General features: G+C 41.3%; 1 long non-coding RNA gene across 1 annotated transcript in view; it reads left to right on the top strand.

The window, feature by feature from the left end:
- The window catches only part of LOC133380695 (uncharacterized), a 107,942-nt gene extending 86,692 nt beyond the window's left edge, over positions 1-21,250 (top strand). Inside the window, exons 2-4 of the long non-coding RNA XR_009761511.1 lie at positions 14,698-14,791; positions 14,884-14,978; positions 18,913-21,250. This is a non-coding gene — a long non-coding RNA (uncharacterized LOC133380695). The remainder of the gene's footprint in view (positions 1-14,697; positions 14,792-14,883; positions 14,979-18,912) is intronic.
- The last annotated feature ends 4,165 nt before the right edge of the window (positions 21,251-25,415 follow it).

Raw genomic sequence — 25,415 nt, 5'->3', positions numbered from 1 at the left:
TGCTGTTTAACATCTATATGAAGCCCTTGGGAGTGGTCATCAGGAGATTTGGAGCAAGGTGTTAGCAGTACGTTGATGATACCCAGCTCAATTTCTATGTAACATCTGAATTGGGAGAGACCATGCAAGCCCTGGACCGGTGCCTGCATTCGATGGTGGGCTGAATGAGGGCCAATACATTGAGTCTGAATCCTAGCAAGACAGAGGAGCTATGGGTTGATGGTTCCTGAGTTCGGATAATTGGTCAGTTGCCTGCTTTGGATGGGGTCGTACTCCTCTGAAAGAGCAGGTCTGTAGTCTGGGGGTGCTCCTGGATCCATCTTTGTTGCTAGAAGCCCAGGTGATCTCAGTGGCTAGGAGTGCCTTTTACCAGCTTTGGCTGGTAAAACAGCTGCAGCCGTTTCTGGACTGTGATAGCCTGACCACTGTTCACTGGTAACCTCCAAATTTGATTACTGCAATGTGCTCTATGTGGGGCTTCCCTTGAGGTTGGTCCAGAAGCTGCAGCTGGTGCAAAATTCAGCAGTGCAACTGCTCACTGGGGCGAGGTATCGCCAACATGCACCTGACTGCTGAAAGAATTGCACTGGCTGCCCATTAACAACCGGGTTAAGGTGAAGGTTCTGGTTTTGGTGTACAAAGTTCTATACAGCTTGGGACCAGGATACCTGAAAGACCGTCTTATCCCTTATATACCCAGTCGATCACTGTGCTCTGCAGGTGAGGGCCTCCTGCAGATACCGTCTTATCAGGAGGTCTGATCCACACAACATAGGAAGCAGACCTTTAGTGTTGTGGTACCTAGCCTTTGGAATTCCCTCCCCTTAAATATTAGACAGCAGTCATCTCTATTATCTTTTCGGCACATACTGAAGACCTTCCTCTTTCAACAAGCCTTTTAAGTAGAGATCTTATCCCAGTCTGCATCTGTGTTGGAATTGCTTTTAAGATGTTTTTAAAGCTTTTTTAAAAAAAAGTTTTTAAAGATGTTTTGTTCTGTTTTTAAAGATGTTTTGCTATGATATGTTTTAAAATCTGTTTTTATGATGTGTTAAGAGTGTTTTAGTGTTTTTGTTTGCTGCCCTGGGCTTCTACTGGGAGGAAGGGCAGGATATAAATCTAATAAATAAATAAATAATAAATAATAAGACATCAGGTAGGTTCATTTGACCAGGGAGGGAACCTGTAGTCCTCCAGATGCTGATGAACTACAACTCTCATCAGCACCAGCCAGCGTGGTCAGGGATGATGGAAGTTGTAGCTCGACAACATCTGTAGGACCATATGTTCCCCACCCCACACTAGAAGTTACAGAGGGGAAGAGAGGAGCTAGATGCATATCTGTCATTTTTAGTTGCAACCAGTTGTTTACCCTGATGTCCAAATTGGCTCTCAGCTTTTTGTCCATGGTAGGGTTATATAGAGGAAAGCAGATTTGAGCTGAATCTAGATGACACTGAAGTAATAAATGATGGTCAGTATTCCCCTACTAAGAGATCAAGTAAGAATAACAGGGTCACACTCCCCCTGTCCTCCTCCCAATAAAGGTTCCCGGACTGGCATGATAAGGAAAGGTGAAAGATGAAACTAAAGAGGTGCCCATCACTGATAGGCCTATTTTAGTTAGTCAGATTTAGCCTCTCTCACTGAGTGACTTTAGGCAAACCAGTATTTCCCACTTGTGACCTCCCACTGCCTACTTTGCAAGGTTGTTGTGAGGATAACTAATATTATATATGCAAGGAATTTTAAGAAGCTAAGAAAGTGTCCCATAAAATACTAAATATTATTAGAAAATAATAATCCCAGGCTATGGCTTGAAGGCACATAAAGCCAGCTCCTGCTGAAGCTAAGCAGGGTCACGTCTGGTCAGTGCCTGGATGGGAGACCTCCTGGGAGCCATATGTAGGCCGCCTTGGGTTTCTATCATGAAAAGAAAGGTGGGATATAATACAATAAATAATAAATAAATAAAATATTTCAATGAGTTTATTTGTTGTGACCACCATTCAAATGATGATTTTAACTTTTTAAAGCCCTATGTGTCCTTGAGAGCCCCTCATCTCATGTGAGCCCCTTCCTGTACACTGAGGTTTCTTACGTCATGACAACCCATCACCATGGGACCTTGCAGTATGAAGAGGAGGAGGACTCAGATGAGGACAAGGAACAGGAAAACTGCCAGCACCTTATTCAGGACCCTCCCAGCCGGATGACATGCCTCAACCACCATCCTCTGACTGAGAGGATAAGTCCTCGGTCTCCCTAGCCTTGCGGAAATCAGAGACTGTGAAATAAGATGAGGGCCCTTTAATTAGCTAGCCAGCTCCTCCAGGCCGGTGGAGCTTACCTAGAGATGTGAAGGCCCAGAAAAAAATGGAAAATTTGAAAGAACCCCCCCCCCATTTTCTGTCCCCCCCAAAAAAATTTTTGGAAAACAAAAAAGGCTTTAAAAAGAAAACATTTGCCCCCCAGAAATTTTCCAGGTTTTTTTCTGGGCCTTCACATCTCTAAGCCTACCACACGCCAAGCGTGGCCAGGCTGCATAACTTGGCTATAGCTCTCTACAGGAGCAACTTCTCTGGTACTTGCTTTAGTAGGGACCCTTGGAGCTGTCTCAGATCCTGTATCCTCTCGGCTTGACTGGACTATTGACTGGCCACTGTCTGCTTCCCCTGCAAACCTCAAGCTCCCACAGAACACCCTCAGGAGGCATATGTTCCATCCTTGTCAGAAACTAGATTGATGACACAGAGCAAAGCCACTCCTATGCTGGTACCTGTGATGTAGAATTCCCCTCCAAAAGTGACCCTTCCAGGCCAGCTCAGTTTTATTTTCGGAAAGTTGGTGAAAAGCTTTCTGTTTCAGCTGGTCTTTTACAGAGGTAAGTTTGGAGGATAAGGCTTTGTTGATAAATGAACTGGCATATGTTTCCTGGAATTTGCTTGACAGTTTTTTTTAAATATCTTGCTCTTTCAGTGCCAATTTGTAGTTTGTATGATATGATGTTTATTGGTATTTTAAACTGATATTCTTTTTAGACTGTTTTTACCACTGCTTTATTAAGTTAGCTGCCTGGAGGGCTAGATAGAGACATGTTTAAGTAAGGAATAAATTTTAAAATACAGGGATAAATAAACATTTTTATGTAGCATTCATGTAGTGGTTAAGACAATGGATCAGAAAGTTAGGGCTCCATATACACAGGTTTGGACCAGGCTGATTATGACTTGTACTTAGTTACATTTCAGACCCAAAAAGATGTCAGAGATGGACTTGGGAGTTCTAGGTTCAAATCATTGCTTGGCCAGGAAACTAACTGAGTAGTCATGAACAAATCATTTTTTTCTTAGCCTCACCCACCTCACATTTGTATCAAGGAGCTCTACCTATTCTTGAACAAAACAACAAACATGGTTCAGAGACAAGGGACACAGGGAAGAAAGGGCAAGAAAGAATTAAGTAAAAGTGGTAGCACCATGATCCCTGTTCCCAATTGGCTCAATAATACTTACATGTTCCACAGTCTTGGATGCCACTTAATCTAATGTTCAAGGTCACTTTCCCTATCATTGGTTCCATGCCCAACTGTTTGCGGGTATAGTCATTTAGAGTACTAAAATATTACCTTTGTCGTGACTGGAACGTGCTATTTATCCAGTCAATAGGGGGTACTTGAAGTCTTCCATGATTACAACATTTTGTCCTTTGGGTGCTTCCTTTATTTCATTCTTCCATTTAAAAATCATTCTGGACATTAGCCACTTACAGAAATTCTGGGGAGGAGTCTGCCCCTTTGAGGGTTTCTATCATGTATGACTGTCTCCTTTTTGACTTACAGAGCAACATTATCTCTAGTATGTCCTTATTTATTTAGTAGACTGCTTTTCAGACAACAAATGCTTCCCAAAGCAATGAACAAAGATCACTAAAATATTAAAACTATTTGTGGCATATAAAAACTCCTTCATCTACAGATCAATAAGCAAAACCCATAAAATAAATAATACAAATAGCAATAACTAATCCAAGTGCAGCAGAGACAAATTCAGCCAAAGGCCTGGGTGAATACGTAGGTCCCCAACTGACATTGAAAACTCATAAGCTTTGACACCAGTCACATTTGAAGGGGGTGGGAGTTCTATAATCAGAGTGCTTGTACTGAGAATGCCCTCCCCTGTGTTGCCACATACCAAATTCCTGGCAGATGTGGCAAGAGGGTGTCCCCACTAATGTCCGGGGAAGAAGGTACTCTGTGTTTAGGTTGTAAGCCACATAGGATTTTGTTTGTGAAAACAAGCACCTTGAACTTGGCTCAGTAGCACATAGGCACCCAATGCAACTCCTTTGGAACTGGTGCAATGTTTTTCTGGTTGAGTGTCCCATTTAACACTTTCCTGTTCTTCCTATGGAGTTCAGATCCAAAGATAGCTTGTTCTCTCCTTTCCACCAAGTTTCTGTTATGCCCACTTATTTATGTACTCCTTTAAAACTAAGTGCTTCACCTTGCCCATCTTGGCTCAGGGCTCCTAGCATAAGTGTTTAAATTTGGGATTGAATCAGTTGGCTGGTGTCACTTCGAAAGCATTCTGTCAACCTAACATGTGCTATTGATTCAAGTTCGTTCTTTGTCCACTATCTGCTGCTTTTACTAGTCCAATCAATATTTTGAAAGTAGGTTTTTTGAAAGGAAATATTAATATTTTGAAAGGAAAAATTGATAAATGAAAGGAAATATATATGTTTTGAAAAGAAGTATTGATAAAGGAAAGGAAAGTGGCTTCACCACCTCCTCCTCTGCTGTGACTATGGTTGCCAGGTCAGCAGCATCCCAAACCCTGAGATTTTGGGGCAGGCCCTAGTGATGTCATGGGGGCGAGCCTAGTGATGTCATTAAGCATGATACATTAAGCATCAACCACAGTTGCTTGGAGTATACAACTCAAACAAAAAAATTATCTGATTGGAAATTAAGATAGAAATCTTAGCTAAATGAGGATGTTTCCAGGGCCATCTGAAGTGATGGAATCATTCCTTCTCACCTGCTTAGAAAGCTTGGGTAAGGGACATTTAATCTAGTCTACTTGCTTCTGGCAAGAAGGGATTAAGTGCCCTCAGGCCAGGCCAGTCACCAGAAGGCCACTGTAGGAAGAAAGGAATCTAGTGTTGTGGAGATGTTAGATGGGAGCACTTATGACTAAATATGGATGCCCCTGAAGGCTACAACTCTAAACATACTTACGAAGAGACTAAGCCCCTTAGAACTCAATAGGACTTACTTCTGAGTAGATATTGTTAGCATTGTGCTGCTGGTCAGGCTTGACTAGGGATCCTCTGCAATGATATCCATATCAAAGCAGGGTTGGCAGCCCCCTGCCTGGAATGCCCTGTCCCCCTTTTAACGTGGCTGCTCCAAACTTCTTTACAGACTTGACTCTCACTTCAGAAAGAGATTTGAGAAATGAGTAAGAGTTAAGAAGATTCTCTACTCTTTCTTGCCTACTCTGTGGGCTGCTATATACTAACTTTAACAGCCAACCCAATTCCAGTGAGTAATAATTGACAGAGAGAAAACACACATGGTCTGGTCTAACTTCACAGGCAGTAGCTTGGGCACAACAGCAATTGCAGCCACACTTCCCAGTATATGAATTCTCTATTACCACTACTGGACAAGAAACAAACCACCATGCAAATAACAAGGTGCATCATCACTGGGTTTAAGGGGGTTGAGCTGAGCACATGGAACCACTGTTGTTTTTTCTATGGATGTAAGGGAGTGAGGTTAAAGATAAATGAAATCAAAATAGAAAAAGAAAAGACAGTGATGATTTCCTAAATGCAATACGATACCAACCACAACAAAATTTCTATGAGTAAGGCATAAAACTCAGCATCCCACAACCAGTCAGGATTCCTAAACCAAAACCCAAAACTAAAAAATCCTGGCAGCCAGTCAGCTAAAGCCACAGAAATCCCCATGCAGTACAACCTGCCACAGGGGCTGCAGTTAGTGCAGAATGCTGTGGCACAATTGCTGACATGAGTGAGACCCTATCAGCACATAATACCTCTGCTCTGAAATCTGTACTGGTTGCTGATTTGCTACCAGGCCAAGTTCAAGGTGTGCTTTCCATGTTATGGGTGCCACATAGTACATGTCCTACTCCTGTAAGAAATTGATCCTTCAGTGTGGCAGTACCTATTCTTTGGAACTCATGCCTATTTACATTAGGCAGGTGCCTTCATTGTACTCATTTTGGCACCTGCTAAAAATATTTTTGTTTAGGCAAGCCTACCCAGGCATGTAGAAGCTATTATGTTTTTTGTCTGTTTTTGTTTTATTATTTTGAATGTTTTTAAATACCTGTCTTTAATTGTTTTTGCCAATAATTCTATTGTTTTAATTCCTTCTATAAACTGCTTTGAAGTTTTTTACAATAAAGCGGCATATAAATGTTGTAAATAAAATACATAAATAAATTTTGGAGTCACTGTGGCCCTTGGGTCTCTTTCCACTTTTAGGAACAAAGAAATCTGCTTTATACCAACACAGGCCAGTTGGTACCATCTAGCTCAGAACTGATGACATGGACTAGCATTGGCTGTCCAGGATTCCAGGCAATAGCCTTTTCCAGAAATTGAATTTTGGACCTTTGCATGCAAAGCATGTGCCCTATCACTACCACCTGTTTAAAAAAGTATCTTTTAAATTGTTCTTTTCAATTCACTAAGGAATGCACAGCATACTAGGGCAGATCTGCACCATGCGTTTAAAGCACATTCTACATACATTTGAAGCACATGAATCACACCACAGAATGCTGGGAACTGTAGTTTGTTAAGGGTGGTGGGAACTATAACTGTGAGGGGGAAACAACACTTCCCAGGATTCTTTGGGAGAAGTCATGCACTTTAAAAGTGAGTTAAATGTATTATGTGGATCTGCATTTCTTCATAAATTTTGTCTACATATAAATCATTTTAATTAAATTTTAAAATGGAGATAACCTACAAAGTTTACTGGGTGGCCATGTGCTACGCACCATCTCTCAGCCTAATCTGCCCCTTGGGGTAAAAACAACAGAGGGGACCATGACCACCCCAAGGAAGTAGGGCACACTCAAAATATAGAGGAAGTAATAATTTGTAAATAATAACTTAAAACCATGGTGTGAAATCAGATACATATCAAGACATAGTATGAATAAATATTTATGTAAGCATGAATGTCAAAGATGTTTATTATTTACACAACCTGTAAAGATATTTATAGTGCAATCCTATGCATGTTTACTCAGAAGCAAGTCCCAATGTATTCAGGGAGGCTTACTCAAACAGGGAAGCATGCACACGACTGCAATTCAGTGATAAGGAACTTCACTCACCCAATCCAAAATTCAGAAGTATGCCACTTTAAGCTGTTTTGCAACTGTTTTATACTTGCTTGATGGCTATTGGATTTTAAGTGGCTTTATTTTTTGTTGGGAGCTGCCTTAGTTTCCAATCCTACCTCATAGGGAAAGATTCCATATACACACGCACTGGAGAAGTACAAATACATACACCTCATATAATAGTTTATTGTCAAAACCAGTTGGCCATTGCATAACATTTTTAAAGTATTAGTTTAATGCCAAATAAAAGCAGTGTCACCTAAGTAAGCCCTGCCTTTAAAAAAAAAAAAAAAGGATCGAAGGGGGAGAGAAAGACTTACAACAGAATTCTTTTCTATGTTCACCCAAAAGCCCCACTGATTTTCAGGACAATCCTAACCATACCTACTCAAAAGTAAGTCCTACCGAATTCTATGGGGTTAACTCCCAGGTATGTGGAATTAGTATTGCAGCTTTACTCCCAGAAAAGCTTCATATTGGGAAGGTTTTCAAAACAGGTTGTGAATAAGACAAATTATTATTATTATTATTATTATTTACTTTTGTACACTGCCCCATAGCCAAAGCTCTCTGGGCGGTTTACAATAATTAAAAACATTAAAAACAAATATACAAATTTAAAAACACATTTTTAAAAACAATTTTAAAACACATGTTAAAATGCCTGGGAGAAGAGGAAAGTCTTGACCTGGTGCTGAAAAGATAACAGTGCTGGCGCCTGGTGCACCTCATCAGGGAGATCATCCCATAATTTGGGGGCCACCACTGAAAAGGCCCTCTCCCTTGTTGCCACCCTCCCAGCTTCCCTCGCAGTAGGCACCTGGAGGAGGGCCTTGGATGTTGAGCGTAGTCTAGGGGTGGGTTCATGTCGAGAGAGGCGTTCCATCAGATATTGTGGTTGCAAGCTGTGTAAGGCTTTATAGGTTAAAACCAGCACTTTGAATCGAGCTCAGAAACATACAGGCAGCCAATGCAAGCAGGACAGTTTTATATGTTCAAACTCTGGTCCTTGTTACCAATCTGGCCACTGCATTTTGCACAAGCTGCAGTTTCCGAACCATCTTCAAAGGCAGCCCCACGTAACTTAGAGGTTACCAGAGCATGGACAACTGAAGCCAGGTTATCCCTGTCCAGATAGGAGCATAGCTGGGCCACCAACTGAAGTTGGTAGAAGGCACTCCATGCCACCGAGGCTACCTGAGCCTCAAGTGACAGAGATGATTCTAGGAGAACCCCCAAGCTACGAACCTGCTCCTTCAGGGGGAGTGCAACCCCATCCAGGACAGGTTGAACATCCACCATCTGGTCAGAAGAACCACCCACTAGCAGCATCTCAGTCTTGTCTGGATTGAGTCTCAGTTTATTAGCCCACATCCAGTCCATTGTGGCAGCCAGGCACCAGTTCAGCACATTGACAGCCTCACCTGAAGAAGATGAAAAGGACAAGTAGAGCTGCATGTCATCAGCATACTGATGGCAATGCACTCCAAAGCTCCGGATGACTGCTCCCAACAGTTTCATGTAGATGTTGAACAGGATGGGGGACAGAACTGACCCCTGCGGAACCCTATACTGGAGAGTCCAGGGTGCTGAGCAATGCTTCCCAAGCACCACCTTCTGGAGCTGACCCGCCAAATAGGAGTGGAACCACAGCCATGCTGTCCCTCCCACTCCCAACTCAGCCAGTCATCCCAGAAGGATACCATGGTCGATGGTGTCGAAAGCCGCTGAGAGATCAAGGAGAATCAGCATAGTCACACTCCCCGTCTCTCTCTCGACAAAGGTCATCATACAGGGTGACCAAGGCTGTTTCCGTGCCAAAACCAGGCCGGAAACCCAACTGAAATGAATCCAGATAATCAGTCTCATCCAAGAGGGTCTGGAGCTGGCCTGCCACCACTCGTTCCAGGACCTTGCCCAGGAATGGAACATTTGCCACCTGCCTATAATTATTACGATTTTCTGGGTCCAGGGAGGGTCTCTTCAGGAATGGTCCCACTACCACCTCTTTAAGGCAGCCAGGGACCACCCCCTCTCACAGACAGGTATTAATCACTTCCCTGGCCCAGCCGGCTGTTCCATCCCTGCTAGCTTTTATTAGCCAAGAAGGGCAAGGATCCAGTACAGAAGTGGTTGCACGAACCTGTTCAAGCACCTTGTTAATGTCCTCGAGCTGTACCAACTGAAACTCATCCAAGAAATCGGGACAAGGCTGTGCTCTAGATACCTCGCTTGATTCACCTGCTATAACACTGGAGTATAAGTCCAAACTGCCCTCTTCAACAGTCCAGTAAAATTTAAACTTGTTTCACTCCTTAATTAGAAAAGTATAACACTGCAGCATGTGTACTTTTTAAAACTTCTGTTCAAAAATTAATTGAAAAATTAAATGTATAATATGTCATTTTTGCAAGTAATTAAAAAACCTGCATGCACATTTTTATTATAATTATAACTAAAATTGTTTACTGTGTATGTCCACCAAGATCCTGCTGTGATCTTCTGTTGTAGTGCAATCCTATGCATGTTTATTCAGAAGCAAGTCCCAATCCTCTACAAAGAAAGTACTCTTTATGCTGGTGGAAGCTATAAATTTACTGAATTCCTGATGTGAGACAAGCAGGAAAAGGAAACTGTTCTCAGAACTTGAAATGGGGTTTAGATGCTGCCTGGGGGTGAACAAATCTTGTCAATCACAACCTGGATTTCACTTATTGGCCAAAAATCTGAAAAGGCAGGAATTAGAGCAGCTAGTACTAACAGAAATTGCGGGGGGGGGCTGACATTTTGGTTTATATCTTTTGAACCAGACTACCTAGAAACTTAATTTTTTTAAATGAAAGCTAAGAGTCCAGAGATTAAGGTGACTCACCCAGAGAGGCCTTCCAAAAACCAGAGTCTCCGGGTGAAAACCAGAGACCCGACAACCCTAGCTGTGACTGAGGCCGGTCAGTTTTCATGTTAGCAAACAGAGACCAGCTGTTTTACTTTCAGAAAAGAAAGAAGGAAAGTAGTTTTCAGTGCCCCCCCATCCCCTATCTCCTCCTCAGCAAGCCTAGAGTCCTTAACATGGGTGAGACTCTCTAGTTTCCAGGCTTGCTTTTTAATCACTTAATGGGTTTAACACTACAGAGGTTAGGAGGCAAGACTAGAGAGTCTCACCCACATTAAGGACTCTCTAGGGCTGTGAGTGAAATCAATAAAAGAAAAATATACTCAAGGGAATATTTGAGAGGAAAAAGTCCAGTGTCAGGGTATACCTGCTGAAGTTCAGAGCAAACAGGATCACTCTGTAAAGATGGAGAATATGCAAACCACTGAAAAAATCCGGTGCTAAATATGAATTCTCCGGAATTCTCACCCATCCCCAATTTAAACACCTATATATTGTGTATCTCTCCAAATGTCTCTGGCTTACACATTTTCCTTATGGCATTTTGGCCTCTTTGAATGGCTATCATGTTTCCTTTCACTTTAACTATTTAGTTCTACCCCTCTCTTGTCTGGATAGTCACAAACATTTTCACCCTCATCCCTTAGGAATGAGTCATCCTGAAATGAATGCTTTTCAGGTCCTATTAGCTTTCCTCAAGGGATCAGCTTAAAAGTTGCTCTGCTTCCTTTTTGAATTCGCAGATCGTGGAAGGGGAGCAGAGGGCCCCCTCAAGGGCCCTTGTAGTTCCAGGGGCCCTTGGGCCAGTGCCCCACCTGGCCGCCCTTTAGAACTGGCCCTGTCCAAACCCCTCCTCTGTCCTGACACCACTGTCTCATCCACACATTGAAACTACTCAGTTCTGCCTGTCTAGCTGGTCCAAGCAGTCCCACTGATTTCAGCAAAACTTACTTTCAAGTAAGTATTGTACTATACACTAAGCCATATTTGAAGCCCATTCCTACCCTATTTCATTGGAAGTAAATCCCAGTGTTTTTAATTGGACTCCTTTTCAAGTAAATAGGACTGCACTCCTAGAGGAACAGTGCCCTGGTTTTTTCCAGAGTTTGGCAGGCAGACAGATTACTTGGCAAAATGTCAGAATTTATAACTGATAACACCCAGGCCTTTTAGAATTAGGATATGACTCAGAGCCATGGAAATAAGAAAGATGGAGCAACCAAATCTGGTTTGCTTGGCTTTACTTTTGCAGCTGCTCCACTTACCAGTGACAATCTTCAGCTTGGTTAATATACAGTTCAGAACTTCTGCTTTACGATTATATCCTGGAAGAGTGAAGGTCCATTGCGATATTACTTTTTAATAGCAATGCATTTTAAGACCCATCTCTAAAAGTGTGTAAAAGAGAGAGAGAGAAGAAAAATAGCAATTAGGAAAGATTGTACCATGTTTATGTGATTGCTGTGAAGTGCATTTAACAATAATAAAAGAAGTTTGCAATCTTTTATCAGCTGAATAACAATTGATTTAATAAACTAAAGCTTTAGCTGATTGATCAGTGGGAGGCAATTTTCAATGGTGGAGCTGAAAGTTAAGAGCACACTTATTTTTGAGATGCTATTTTGCTTATACTGTAACAGAGAATGAAATAGATGGAATCTAACGCTTGAGGAGAGTAGTTGTTTATTGAATTGTAAGTTATCTTAACTTTCCTTATTTATTTAAACACTGCTATACCACCCTTTATTTAAGTTCCATAGCAGTCCCCCTTCAATGTCTCAAAAAGTTAGATGATTTATTAACTAAAATTTTACTGATGGAGTGTCAGCCACAGGAAGGAAAAAAGAGCTTGCTGCAACACTCATCCTGACAGTAAAACTGGCATGCGGGTGTCACTGATCTTATGTGACACATGCATGCCTCTTAAGATCTGTGACAGCAAAAAGGTAAGATAGTGATTTTTTCAAGCTGGTTTTATACAGGAAAGAGAATGCCATAGTAATTAGAAATGATGATACAATTGTCCAAGAAGGCTTTGTGTGTTTACTTTGATCAAGGAAATTAGTGAACGTGCTTCAAGAATACGGCCCAAAGTTTATTCATTTAACTTGGGCTAAAAGTAACAACAACTCTTGATATACATTGTGGTTTGTGGAGAAAAGCTGCTGTGGCATGAATCTTTGAACATTAATCTGAACGTCCATCAGATTACAGCATCCAGAGACTTTATCAGATCAGATGCATTTTTGAATGCTCAGCAGTATTTCACTAGCACCATTCTCTGCCGTTAGAACTACGTATTACATGATTAAACTTATTTGCCAAACATGTGTTTCTCATGGTGTGTTTGCTGGGCATAAGTGCAATGTCCCCCTCATCCGTAATGATGGGGGGGTATGGGGGAAAGTGGTCATGGGAAGTGAACACAGGAGATAATTGGTGGGTGGGAGACATGTTAAATATCCCACTATCAACCCACTAACTCTTCTCTGCAAGTGCCTTCCCACCCTTCATTACAATCCACCAAAAATGGGCAGGCTTGCCTAGTTAAGTGTGGGGTCTGCACTATTACTATTCAGGTGTGGGAGTATTTGCATGATCAAGGTGGATGTCTCAGTCAGTATCCTTCCATTATAATAGTGGAAAAATCTTTTCATTATTTGTTGCAACTATGAAATTTAGCAGAGAGACTTTCTGGCAACTACTATAAGCAGGCCAAATTTCAGAGGGGGGAAGGGGGATTTAACAAAAATATCTGACAGAAAACATCAAATGTTGCTTTGAAACACAGTTTTCACCTGTTTGTGATCCCATTTGTGCAGATCTAAAGCATCCTTTCAGTTTCTCCTTTTGCTGCTTTAGACTCAAAAATCCAAGAATAGTGCCGGGGATCTTGCCCTTTATAGCTTGGCAAAAATCCATTGTGTTATGAGGTTTAAATCTAAGGACTGCCTTGGGCTCCTTTGGGAGGAAGATTGAGATAGACACATAATAAATTAATAAACAAAATATTAGGACACATACTGAATGCCAGATTCACTCTTCCCAGGGCGAGGGGAGGCACTTCATAAAAGAAAAATGGCAAACATTAAATTAAGGAGGTTTTCAGCAGCTGATTCCTGGAAAGGGTGGGAGTAGGGTGTGTACAATGCTTTTTGGGCATGAATGAAATGGTAAAAGGCTTAATTTCTCTTAAATCAAATATGTTTTGATCCTTGAATCTAAGCTAAGTATTACAGTTCTCACATTTCACACACGCAAGGAGTGATGATGAGAACATTATTTTGAATTTCTGGTATAAATTGTCTCCCTTGTCCTCTTCTTGTCTAATCTGTAGATATATGCTATAATTATAACAATAATTAAATAAAACTATATAACTTACCATACCTCCCCTGACATTTGTAAAAAGAAACCAGTGAGTATTGAATCCTGACTTTAGATTATTATTTATTTATTTATTAAATTTATATCCTGCCCTTCCTCTCAGTGCGAGTCTAGTGTGGCAAACAAAAACACTAAAAACACTCTAAAACATCTTAAAAATAGACTTTAAAATATATTAAAACACAACATCTTTAAGATCGCTTGCAAATGCAGAGAAGCATAAGGATTGGTTTAATTAAAAAAAAAGATCGTGATTTAAAACCGATGGGGATTTAACAGGGATTGGTTCCCATCAGATTAAAATAAACTGAAGTATTTCCCAGACATCTCATTCCAGCTGAGAAAGGCAGAAAGAGTGGAAGAAAGAGAGAAAAGTGTCTCCAGAACAACAGAAGACAGCTCTGAGATAAAAGGCATTATCTGGAAAGACTGATGTGATACATTTGCCTGATAAAGAGCGTTAGAGCCAACAGGCAGCACTAATGGAATCAGTAGACAACGCTTGCCCTAACAGATTGTAAATCAAGGTGAATAACACAACATCCACCTTTTGCTTTAAGGACCCAGTGCTGTAAATCAAATGTAAAGCTAACTGAGTTCAGTGGTGCTTACTCCCTGGTAAATTGTGCATAAGGTTGCAGCCTTACAAACACACTTCCTTGTTCGGAGTAAACTCCATTGAACTCAATCTGTCTTGATTTTTAGTAGACAGGTATAAGATTGCACTGCAAGATACTTACCATGAAATGTCCCACTGAAATCAATGTAACTTCCAAGTAAACACAGAACTGGGCAATTTGTGTTGAAGGCCCCTTAGGGCCAAGCACACAAGGTGTGTTTCTCCCTTAACATAGTGTGATGGAGCATAATGTGTAAGTTACGCTGGATGTATTGTGCTGATACTTTAACAGTCAAAGATCTTATTTTGAGCCATGTTCTCCATCCCACTGGGTTGAAGTAATATGAGACAAGTTGTTTAAAGTGTCAAGCATTACCTGACAGACACTCTTTTCTGCACAGGTTCAGGAGCCTACGAGAAATGCACTGATTGTAGCAAGCTGCAGGAAATGGCAGTGGATTGTTGTCATTCAGCTCTTCAGCTCTCTACATTCAGGTGAGCCTTGCTGCTTCCCAAGTCAGCACAAGCAAGCTTTACTTTCCTGTCTCTAGGCATCAGGTAATTCCACCATGGCTTTTATTCCCTAGGAATTATAGCAATGGCTACCCCAAAATCCACAGCTCTTCATTCTGGGTAGTGGGACAAACTGGGCACAGAGGACAGTGGTGACAGTTGCAAAGAGGTGAGTCCAGCCCACTTAGGGCATCTTGCCTAACACCTGAAGGAAACTATGAAAATAAGAACATCATCTTTGCACTCTTAAGGTTAGTCAGCTCACTTCAGTTCCTCACTCCTTGAGAAGCTTCCCTTTATTGTGTTGTCCCATATTTGGACTGTGGCTCTTTTCTCAGTTATGGCAATTTTGAGAGTCAGTTTGTATAGGAAAAGTGCACACTAAAATTCTGCACATTGCATGTTGCCATAGTGTTCAACTACAGCACTGACACTAGGATAATACATCTGACTGCTCCATGATTTAACTACTAGAGATCCTGGGAAAAGTGATGAACTCTGAAGAGAGGCAAGTCTACCAACTCACAGCAATTTTTTAAGCAAAGGATCCTCAAAAGGCAACAACAGGGGCAAAGTAGGGACAGTGAGTAGCCATGATCAGGTAGGTACTAGAAAATAAGGACAGTCCCTCCCCTTTTTGCTTCTTCACTCCCAAGGGTTCCCTCCCAAAGCAGGTTCTCCTGTAACAAAAAAAGGGACACGCTGTTATTGCTGCATACATTTAGGCCATGACATATGCCCTAAAAAAATTAGCATCAGAGCCTAAACTGAACCAAATATCTCTTATTAATGAGCTAAATCAGTTTCAAAAGTTGATTCTGGGACTGGGAATATACCCCTGTCAGAGTACTTAATGCAATTTAGTAGGGTTGTCAGGGGCATCTCCAAACCCAACACATTGGACAAGACTTGGTTCCCTTTCTTCATCTATATATATGGGAGGGAACCTGAGCTTCATCCTCCGTCAACTCACACCTCACTTTGGAGAGGATCTGCATAAAATTTAAGTTATTCAATGCAATTTGGGGCTTTGTAATGTATTTGGAATGAACAATTGTTCTGTATATGCCAGAAATGTTTGATGTTATATTTTAATGTTATTGATTTTCAAAACATTAAGAACATTTCTAAAAAGCTGATTCTGGGTTTAGAACTTGAGTCTTGTTCCCTGTTAACTGTGATGACTGTCCTTGCATTTGACGGCCAAGTGGAAAAGACTGCCTCTGAGCATGTGCAGGGTGCTCCTCCCTTACCTCCAAATTGCATACCGTCTGTCTGTGAAGGAGGTCAGGAATTCAGTGGCAGAGAATATTGCTTCTAAACAGGCCATTTAAATTAAGTGCTTAAAATACCTTTCTAAGATTAGATTCCATGCCCATTGTGATGTGATATATAGGTTACACGTACATGTCATACAACATTAAAAAATATGTGTCTTGTCTGAATTTCCCAGGACTTCCAGTTGCTTTTTTTTAAAAAAAATCAAACATCCGGGAGAAACATTGACAACAAACTATAATAAAGCCAACAATAAACGGAAGCTAACAAGCTAACAGAAATGCTCCGCAGCCTGGCTCAGCCTTAGAACACTGAAAGGCCAGGTGGGAAGAACATTCTCTATATCCTGGTCCCATCTTTTAAGTCCTGGCTGGGTGGTTACTTAACCTCTTCACCAGTTGCAAGAGAAACAAACAAAAGCATGTTGGGTGGTAGGTAATCTGCCAGACATTTGGTTGGGAGGTCTGTAATGGAAGCTATTTTAAAATTCACTAAAGAATGGAAAGCAACGAGGAAGGAAGTGAATCACTGCCAAAAAACATTAATAAAGATGAGAAAACAACCCAAGGGGAGGGGGGAAGCAGTTTGATCTGGCACTCTAGCAGACAGGGATGCCACAGATGGAGGAAATGGAAGTGTGGCAAAGCTAAAAACATTAGACAAATGTGAGACATCCCTGCCACCAAACTGGTCTCTCTGCTTCCCAGAATACCATCCTATGAATAGAATTTGCCTCTACTAACAGGGTTTAAAGGAGCGAGCGAATACTAAAAATATATTTCTTATCAAAAATCCATGGCAAAGATGAGACTGACATGTACAACATGTTTTTACACTGGACACATTGAGGCAGAGGTTATAAATGGTAGCTGAACATCATTATGCTAATGATAGGTATAGCTGAAGAGCACACAGAGTGGGTGGCACTGATCTGGCAACAGTGAAAACCTCATTCTGCTTGGCCTATGTTAGGGTGCATTCACTTTTAAAACACTGGCAGTTTATGCCATACTAACTTCAGCAATTAAGAGGTATTTGCATGTCTAATTAATACAGCTATTCTCTCCTTTATCACCAGGCTACGAAGTAAAGCAGTTGCCATCTCATGTTGTTTTATAATTTTATTGTATGCTTAATTTATTTTATGTATTGCACCCGGCATCTATATAGATAAAGGGTGAATATTTTAATTAATAAAGAAATACATTTTACCATACAAGTAGTGGTAACACTGCTTTTGAAAAGGGTATAGCTTTTTGGGAAGGATAGACATGTTTATTCTCTACACCTGAAACATTTGCACGGACTCTTTCAAGCAGTCAAGGGGAAAACATCAGTAAACTCCTCTGTCCGGATCTTCCAGCAGCAAGTTAACACTGAATTACTGCTAGCCATGTGAATCAAACAGAGGCAGGACCATATGCAGCTGTACTTACCGCAGTAAATTAGTAGTAAAGTGTCAGTGAGGACACACCCTATGTTGGAATCTTATTTAAAACACAGGACTTTACTAACATAGCTAGCTCAGCACCATTCATATGACTTTTAGAATCATGGCAAGCCAGTTTTCAATTGGTACTCAAAATGGACTCATGGCAAATCAGCCTTGCAGGGTAAGGTGAGGTTAAGTGCTGATTGGTTAGTGTTGCCTAAAACTCAGTCCACAGCTGAAATGTAGGAGCAGAAGATCTTAAAGATAATGATGATGGTCCACCATTGCATGATCTGAAAATAATTCCAGACTCTTTTGAAGAAGAAGCATGACTGCCATGCTTTTCTTCCACTGAACTAGACATCAGGTTAGGCAGAAGAAAGATTCTGAAAATGTCCAAAGATATTAAAAATGCACTTCACTTACACCAGGAATGAGAACCTCTGGTGCTCTATCTGTCGCTGGACTTCAGTTTCCATCTTCCCTGGCACTGGCCGTGCTAGCTGGGGCTGATGAGATCTGGAGTCCAACATCTGGAGGACCACAGGTTAGCCATCCCTGACTGACACCATAGGCTTTTCCCCACATTCAAGATTTCCTTGGTGTTTTATATGAATGCACGTAGGACTGAGGGCAGGCTCCATCCCCCATTGTATGCATATTCCATTGTACATCTGCAGTGTCTTCTCCCTGCAAAGGCAGGATTGCCAGCTGCATGGAGCAATGCACACATAGACACGCTACAGACATGCAGTGGAAAATGAATATGGTGTGGCATGTGGGTGGAGTCTGCTGCCACAGTGCTGCCTCCTCCCCACCCCCATACATTTTGTCTAAGTATGGAGAGCCTGGATGTATGAAAAAATGGAAATGGACTGTCTTCAAGTCAATTCCAACGTATGGCAACCCTATGAATAGGGTTTTCATGGTGAGGAGGATTCAGAGAGGGTTAACCATTGCCTTCCTCTGAGGAATGGTTTATTCACCTAATTTGAGCCATTTTGCATGTTATGATTTCTCCTTTAAAATAATCAAAAGCAGGGACTCAGTCTCTCCATCCTGCTGCTTGTAAGTGTTTTGAAGGGGAAAGCCGTGTTGAACCAACACCTTCTGAACCCAGAAGTTAAGGTTTCTGAGACAATTCTTGCTTTGGAATGCGAATGGGGACTCATTCCCCTCTGGCCTTTGATTGTTGTTCTGCGTTGTTCAGCGCTTTCTGGCAGGAACAGCGCCAGTGTGAAGGTTGTAGATTCAACATGCATATCTCCTCTTTCCTGAGCCCCAGCCCGGTTGGTTTGGAATTGCATGCATTTTGCCCTAACCTCAGGAAAACTTATCCATAAAACACCTTGCTGTTAAAATGTTCTTTTGTTTTGTTTTTTCTGTCCTGCAGAACTTTTGAGAACTGGAGGAGAACCACGCCAGAGGCACAGGGCCAAACTAGGCATGACAGCTGCAGTGCAGTCTGATTCCATTTCTGCCCCATTCACATGAAAAGTGTGCGCGCAATTTTTAACATTATTAAAGGAACACACGGCTGAGGGACAAAGTCATTTCTGGTTTGCCAGGGAAAAAAGTTTGGGCGGTTGACCACAGGGAGAAGCAGGGGAGAGGAAAGCAGCTTTTTTCATTCATGTGGTCACACCCTGAGATATGATTAAACAAATGTGGCTCAGCTGGTTTTATGAGTAGTCTGTTTCACAGAAGCTGGATTTCCACTCTAAAGCATAAAATATAAGATAAGCTTTGCTGGATCAGACCAAAGGCCTAACTAGTCCAGCATCCTGTTTTCCACAGTAATCAACCAGATGCCAGTGAGAGGCCCACAAATGGGACATGTGGGTAAGTGTCACCAAGGGAGGGAAGATTTGCCTCCATCATGGGATGAGTGTAATCCAGTTGCTCAGCTGCATTTCCTTGCCTCACAAATCCTCAGTGGGAGCTATTGTCCAGCAACTACCAGCAACACAAGACTTGCTTTCATTATGGGCTTAGCTAGTTCCAGCCACCTGTCTCCACTTCTTGGTCTTGCAGAACCACAGTGGGCTCTCTTGCTTTGTACTCAGAGGTCAAAAGACAACAATCAGGGAAGACCAAGGACAAGGGCAGGAAATGCCACATGCTGGCAGCATAGGGACACCTTGTTATTTCTGTTCCTGATACTAGATTTGAATGTGATTTTTACTGTATTAATCTTTTGTAAACTGCTTTAAGAGCCTCTTAGAGCTATGAAGTGGGATACAAATATTCTAAATAATAGCCCTGTTCTGCTGTTGTTCTCCAAGGATGCTATCTGTGGTCCTGGAGATATAGTCATTATGATTAGTAGCCACTGAAAGAAGATACTGTGTACCCTCTACTTGAAATTGGTAACTAGATAAGATCTGTACCCTGTTCCTTAACCTATATATAATAGTGTATATATATATATATATATATGCATAGTATATATGATCTGTGAGAGTCATTAGCCAGCATACTGTTTTATGTTTATTTTCTTAAACGTCACATTTTATGTTTCTTTCTATTTTCCTTAAATACATGTAAAGATATGCCTTGGGAATTCGGTGTATCTGACCTAAGCTCCCTTGAGTCTTTCCTTGTTTAATTCTACTGCTTTAGGAGTTGACTGATGAGAAAGAACTTGTATAAACTTTTCTAGTTTCAGGTACCCCTGTTTGTTTTTCCAGGTATCCTTTACTTACTCAAGAGAAATATATGGTAATGTGGGAGCAACAAAGCCCTGCATTTATGAATTAGTATGATTTTTAAGAAAACCTATTTCTGTAACTATGCATTAAAAGCCATTCTAGAATTGGGTCTGAATTGGAAAAAACCAACATGCTGCTTTAACTAGACCAGGCACTGGCCTGGGGCCTATTATTCCAGAATCATATGTTGTAGATTGTTCAGACAGAGAAACTGAGAAGTCGTGGAGTAAAAAAAATTCTAGTTTGTCCCACATCAGTTACCATCAGTTATTACACACAAGCACTTTATACTAAAATTGATTAATATTTTTATCAAATATTATTTTGTATAGAATCCATTTTCAACCATGTAGCTCACTGGGTTCCCTGTGAAAGTCACTCTCAGTCCAACATAACTTGCAGCATCGTTAAAAAAATAAACAAGGAAAGGATATATCATTATATGTACCCACAATGAGCTCTCAAAGTACAGATTAATATGTGCCAACTTCTTTGTAATGTGTCTTTTGTGTCTCCATGATAACTTCAGGATGAATATTTTACATGCTATTGCTAAGGCCAAAGTCTATTACCACATTTTGGCATTGATAAAGTGCATTAACATGCTGGAAACTTTGCAAGTTTTAATATTCCCTGGAATGTTGGTGTTCAGATAATCTTAGAACAATTGTGATGTGTGAATGCCTTCAACTCTACAAGAATATTAGACCTAAGTGTCAAGCCATCCTTAGGAAAGTCAGCCTCCCATTTTGAGAGCCATGCCTCTGTTGGAGCAACCAATGAAGAGATGTGAAGGATTTCCTGTAATTTTAAATATAAGAGTGGAAGCGGACAAGAAGAAGCCCAAAGGGATGCATTTATTGATGAGTTGTTCCATTGGTATTTGAACGTTCCCCATATAAAATACTTTCTAAACATCAGAGCCAGTCTCAGGGGTTGGCATCACTGGGCCCCTGCCAAGGTCCACACTACAGCCCTGACCAGAGCTTGGAAAAGTTACTTTTTTTGAACTACAACTCCCATCAGCCCCAGCCAGCATAGCTACTGGATTGGGCTGATGGGAGTTGTAGTTCAAAAAAAGTAACTTTTCCAAGCTCTGGCCCTGACCAGACGCCCTGTTACTGCTGCTCTTGCTATTGCCACTTGCAAACCCATTCCATTTGTCTGACACAGAGAAAGAGAGTGCCAGCAAGCAACTGAGAGGGAACAGGAGGGAATAATGAAAGTTGCCACTGCCTGTTCACTCTCTGCCCTTTTCCCCTAGGCAGTAGTGGGGAGAAACAGGGGCCTGCTGAGAACACCTTGCCCAAGGGGCCTCCTAAACCAGGAGCTGGCATTACCACACAGGTAAAATTAGTACTGCAGGTAAAGATTATATGGTAACCTTTTCCTGGGCATGCAAGTATTGTATGTGTAAGGAGCTTTGTTTGAATGTTTGTTCCAAATTCCCCACCTGCACTGATCCAGCCTAGCTCTTGACCAGATACATCATGTAAAACTTCCACTCACTTGTTTCAGTACTAATTTAGGATAAAAAACATTCCCTGTCAGAGGCAAAGTTGCCTAAAGTTATGGGAATTGGAAGAGAATTCAAGAAGGAAGGGGGCCATACAGCTTAAGAATGCTGAATTGATGAATTTTCATCTTTGCCTATAACTCAAAGTGAAAGATGAATAATCCTCCTAATTTGCACTTATTTGTAAGGCACCTGTTATTTGTAAATTGAAGCTCAGCACAGGAGACCAGCAATTCATTGCAGACACCTTCAGAAAGATTAATTAAAGTGAAGGAAGCAAGACAGCCTGATTTAAAAATAAAAGGATATAGAGCAACCTTGCCAGGTGTTGCTTCTTTAGAAAAACAGCAAGCATTGCAGCAACAGAGCTGGCAAAGCTACTTATATTTTGTATTTGCTCTTCCTCCAAGGACTATCGCAACGCTCTTTTGACATTGCAACAGCCTCAGGAGAAAGGTTTGGCAGAGAGAGAGAGTAACCCAATTACATTCATAGCCAAGGATTTGAACCTGGGTTACTGATATCCAAATTCACACTCCCATTTACTTCTAAGTGGAACTATTCATTATAGTCCCTCACATTTATTTAAATCCTCATGATTAACAAGAGAGAGGGAAATGACACCATGTAATAACAAGAGATGTGAAGGCCCAGAGAAAAAAAAGGTTTTGAGGGGAGAATATAGGGTGGGTTTTTTTTCAATTTTTCTAGGGAAAAAAAAAGGGACAAAATGGCCCCCTGCAATTTTTCCATTTTTCTTTTACCACTTTTCTAGGAAAAAACAGAAAAAAAACATTTCCCCCCATTTTGTCCAGTTTTTTCTCAGGCCATATTTCTGACTATGCGAAGAAGTACTTTCTTTTGTTTGTCCTGAATCTTCCAACATTCATATTCATTTCCTGGTCCCAGGTTCTATGAGAGAGGGGGGGATAAGTCCCTACCCGCTTTCTCCACACCATGCATAGTCTTATTTTCTCCCCAAACTAAAAAGCCACAAATGTTGTAAGTTAGAAAGTACAGGTCCAAATATCAATTCTTGGGGGACTCTACTTTCTATACCCCTCCATTGGAAGAACTATCCATTTATTCTTATTCTCTGCTTCCTGTTCCTTAACCAGTTATGAATCCATAAGAGGACCTTTCCTCTTATTCCGTGAGCTTCCTCAGGAGTCTTTGGTGAGGTACTTTATTAGTGTGAGAGAGTAACAGAAGTCTTTCTCTCCCCCCCCCCTTACTACAGCACTTCCTATTTTGGATGCTTCCTTGATTTCATTCTCCATCTCAAGGTCACCCTGGGTCAGTAGGGTGTCCTCAATACTAAATTACTCTTGGGGCCCAGTATCACCGCCCACAACGATTCTGTGGAAGGCTCTGCTCCTTTTGTGATTTCTAGCTCGTTGGACTCTATGCCCTCTTTGACATACAAAATGACATGACCTTTAGTACATCCTTCCCTTAAAGTTTGTATCTAGACAGAAGTGTGTTGCACTGGATCTCTCCATTCTGCAAGGTCTCCCTATTATATCTATGTCTCCTCCAAAACTAAGTAGTCTATCTCAAGCATCTTGGCTTGGAGGCTTCTGTCATTAGCATATAAACACCTCTGCATGCTCTCTCTCTCTCTCCCCGAATACTTTCGGCAGATGTGTTTTGCCCTTTAGTGCTTTGGCCTCTTTGAATTTCTATCATGTGCCCCTGCATTCCCAGTGCCTACTGCTGTCCCTCCACTAGTATGATACCTAGTATTGGAAGCTTGTAATTGCTGTTTTTTTTCTTTTAATAATGTTATTCATCATTTAATTTTGATAATTGTATTATTTTATTGATGTATTATGTTCTATTGATGTATTGCTATATTCGTGTTCTTTGTAAGCCGCCTTGAGGGCCTTTTGGCCATAAGGTGGGGTATAAAATAAATAAATAAATAAATTTGAACAATCATAAATATTTTCACCCTCATACCTGGGATTGGTTTGTTCTAAACTGGATGCTCTTCAGCTCCTGTCATCTCCACCTGCCCCCCATGGATCAGTAAAAGCTGGCCTGTCACCTTTTTTATTTTAAGCACCAACAGTCTGGTTTCATCCAAGTGGAGTCCATTCCTTTTGTGTAGGCCCAACTTGTCCTAAAATGTTCCCCATCCACTCCCTTTTGCTCATGCACCTGCATGCATGAATGCAAGAAGCTCAGTACCATAGATGAAAAGTCATGCTAGAAAGGTTTTGCTCTTACTCCTGTTCTATTGGTGAGAATATGGTCATGTCTGTACCTTTTGCTCCAGCAGCATGAACCATTATTGTCAGTAAAAAAACCTCCAACAAAAAACAAACAAACAAAAAGCAGGTACTTTATATCTTACAAAGCAGGAGGAATAAGGCTGGGATAGCACAGTGCTGACAGTGTTCCAAATGTCATGTTGTGTCCAGAAAGTAGATGATATTATGCTCTCCCATCCAGATTCCACAGTTTCTTGCCACATAGCCAATAAAAAAGACTTGTAGTTTGTGCACGAACCCCAGGGAATTACACTGGTTAATACTAGGGTTGCCAGGTTCAGGGCCTGAGACTGATCCTGTATCTTTAGGAGAAGAGAAAGTCAGCCAAGTGCAGGTGTTCTTGCAACTCTGTAATGGGAAAAACCACAAGGTGGAATTCTCCCTTCCCCCTGCACAACTTTTAAAGATACAGAAGACCTCTTGGAGGACGGGCCGGGCAACCAAGAGATCTTCTGTATCTTTAAAAGTTGTGCAGGGGGAAGGGAGAATTCCACCTTGTGTTTTTTCCCACCTGCACTTGGCTGATTTTCTCTTCTGCTAACGATACAGGATCAGTCTCAGGCCCTGAACCTGACAACCCTAGTTAATACATTCACTTTTTACTTCTGCTTATGAAAATGGGAGACTTTGTCCAGCAGAATGCATGGATGGTGTCCTCATGGACATCTCTCAGAAACCTCCACAGTTGCTTTTATATGCCAAGTAACTGGATAGCCCACAAAACACTGTTACTGCAGAAACTCCCTGAATTTCATTAGGGCTTGGAAATTGGGAAGTGGTAATGCTTGGTGGATTGATCCCAATGTTCTTTTGGATTCCATGTGCTCCTAGATAACTGGGCATGTTTTTATCTACTATCACAGAAACACACAGTCTCCTTGGAGATAAGATTGCTTCAGTTTCCAGCCCAAAGGGTCTGACCAGCAATTGCTCAACATCACTCAGGCTTTATCAATGGGACTCTTGTTCCACGTATTATTCTTAAATCTCTCCCCCCCCCATTTTAATCTCATGATGAGGTTACAGAGCTGAACTGAGCCAACTCAAGTCAAATCAGAGAAGTTTCTTTTGTTGTCAGAATTACGGTGCATGTATATTATTAGACTGGAGGGCCTTTCCAGCAATGAAGGTCCCTAGGTCACAGCAGTGAAAGGGGATCAGCATCAGAAAAAAATTAGCTCTGAAGTGAATAGAAATATTAGAGATCATCTCCGTTTCTAATCTCTAGTGCTGGTCCCCTTGGGGCCTTTTTTGAGGGACAGGAATATATTATGGTAGTGGCTGTACTATGTCATGGTGTCATGGCAACAACTGTACCCACCTTTCATTGCAGCTGAAGGGTGCTTTCACACATGACACTAGAGCATTTTAAGCACATCCACATTCAGTAGCA

Source organism: Rhineura floridana, chromosome 3, assembly GCF_030035675.1.
Source record: "Rhineura floridana isolate rRhiFlo1 chromosome 3, rRhiFlo1.hap2, whole genome shotgun sequence".
In the NCBI taxonomy this organism is placed as follows: domain Eukaryota; kingdom Metazoa; phylum Chordata; class Lepidosauria; order Squamata; family Rhineuridae; genus Rhineura; species Rhineura floridana.
The sequence above is the reverse complement of the archived record's forward strand: the minus strand, read 5'-3'. Positions and strand labels throughout refer to the sequence as shown.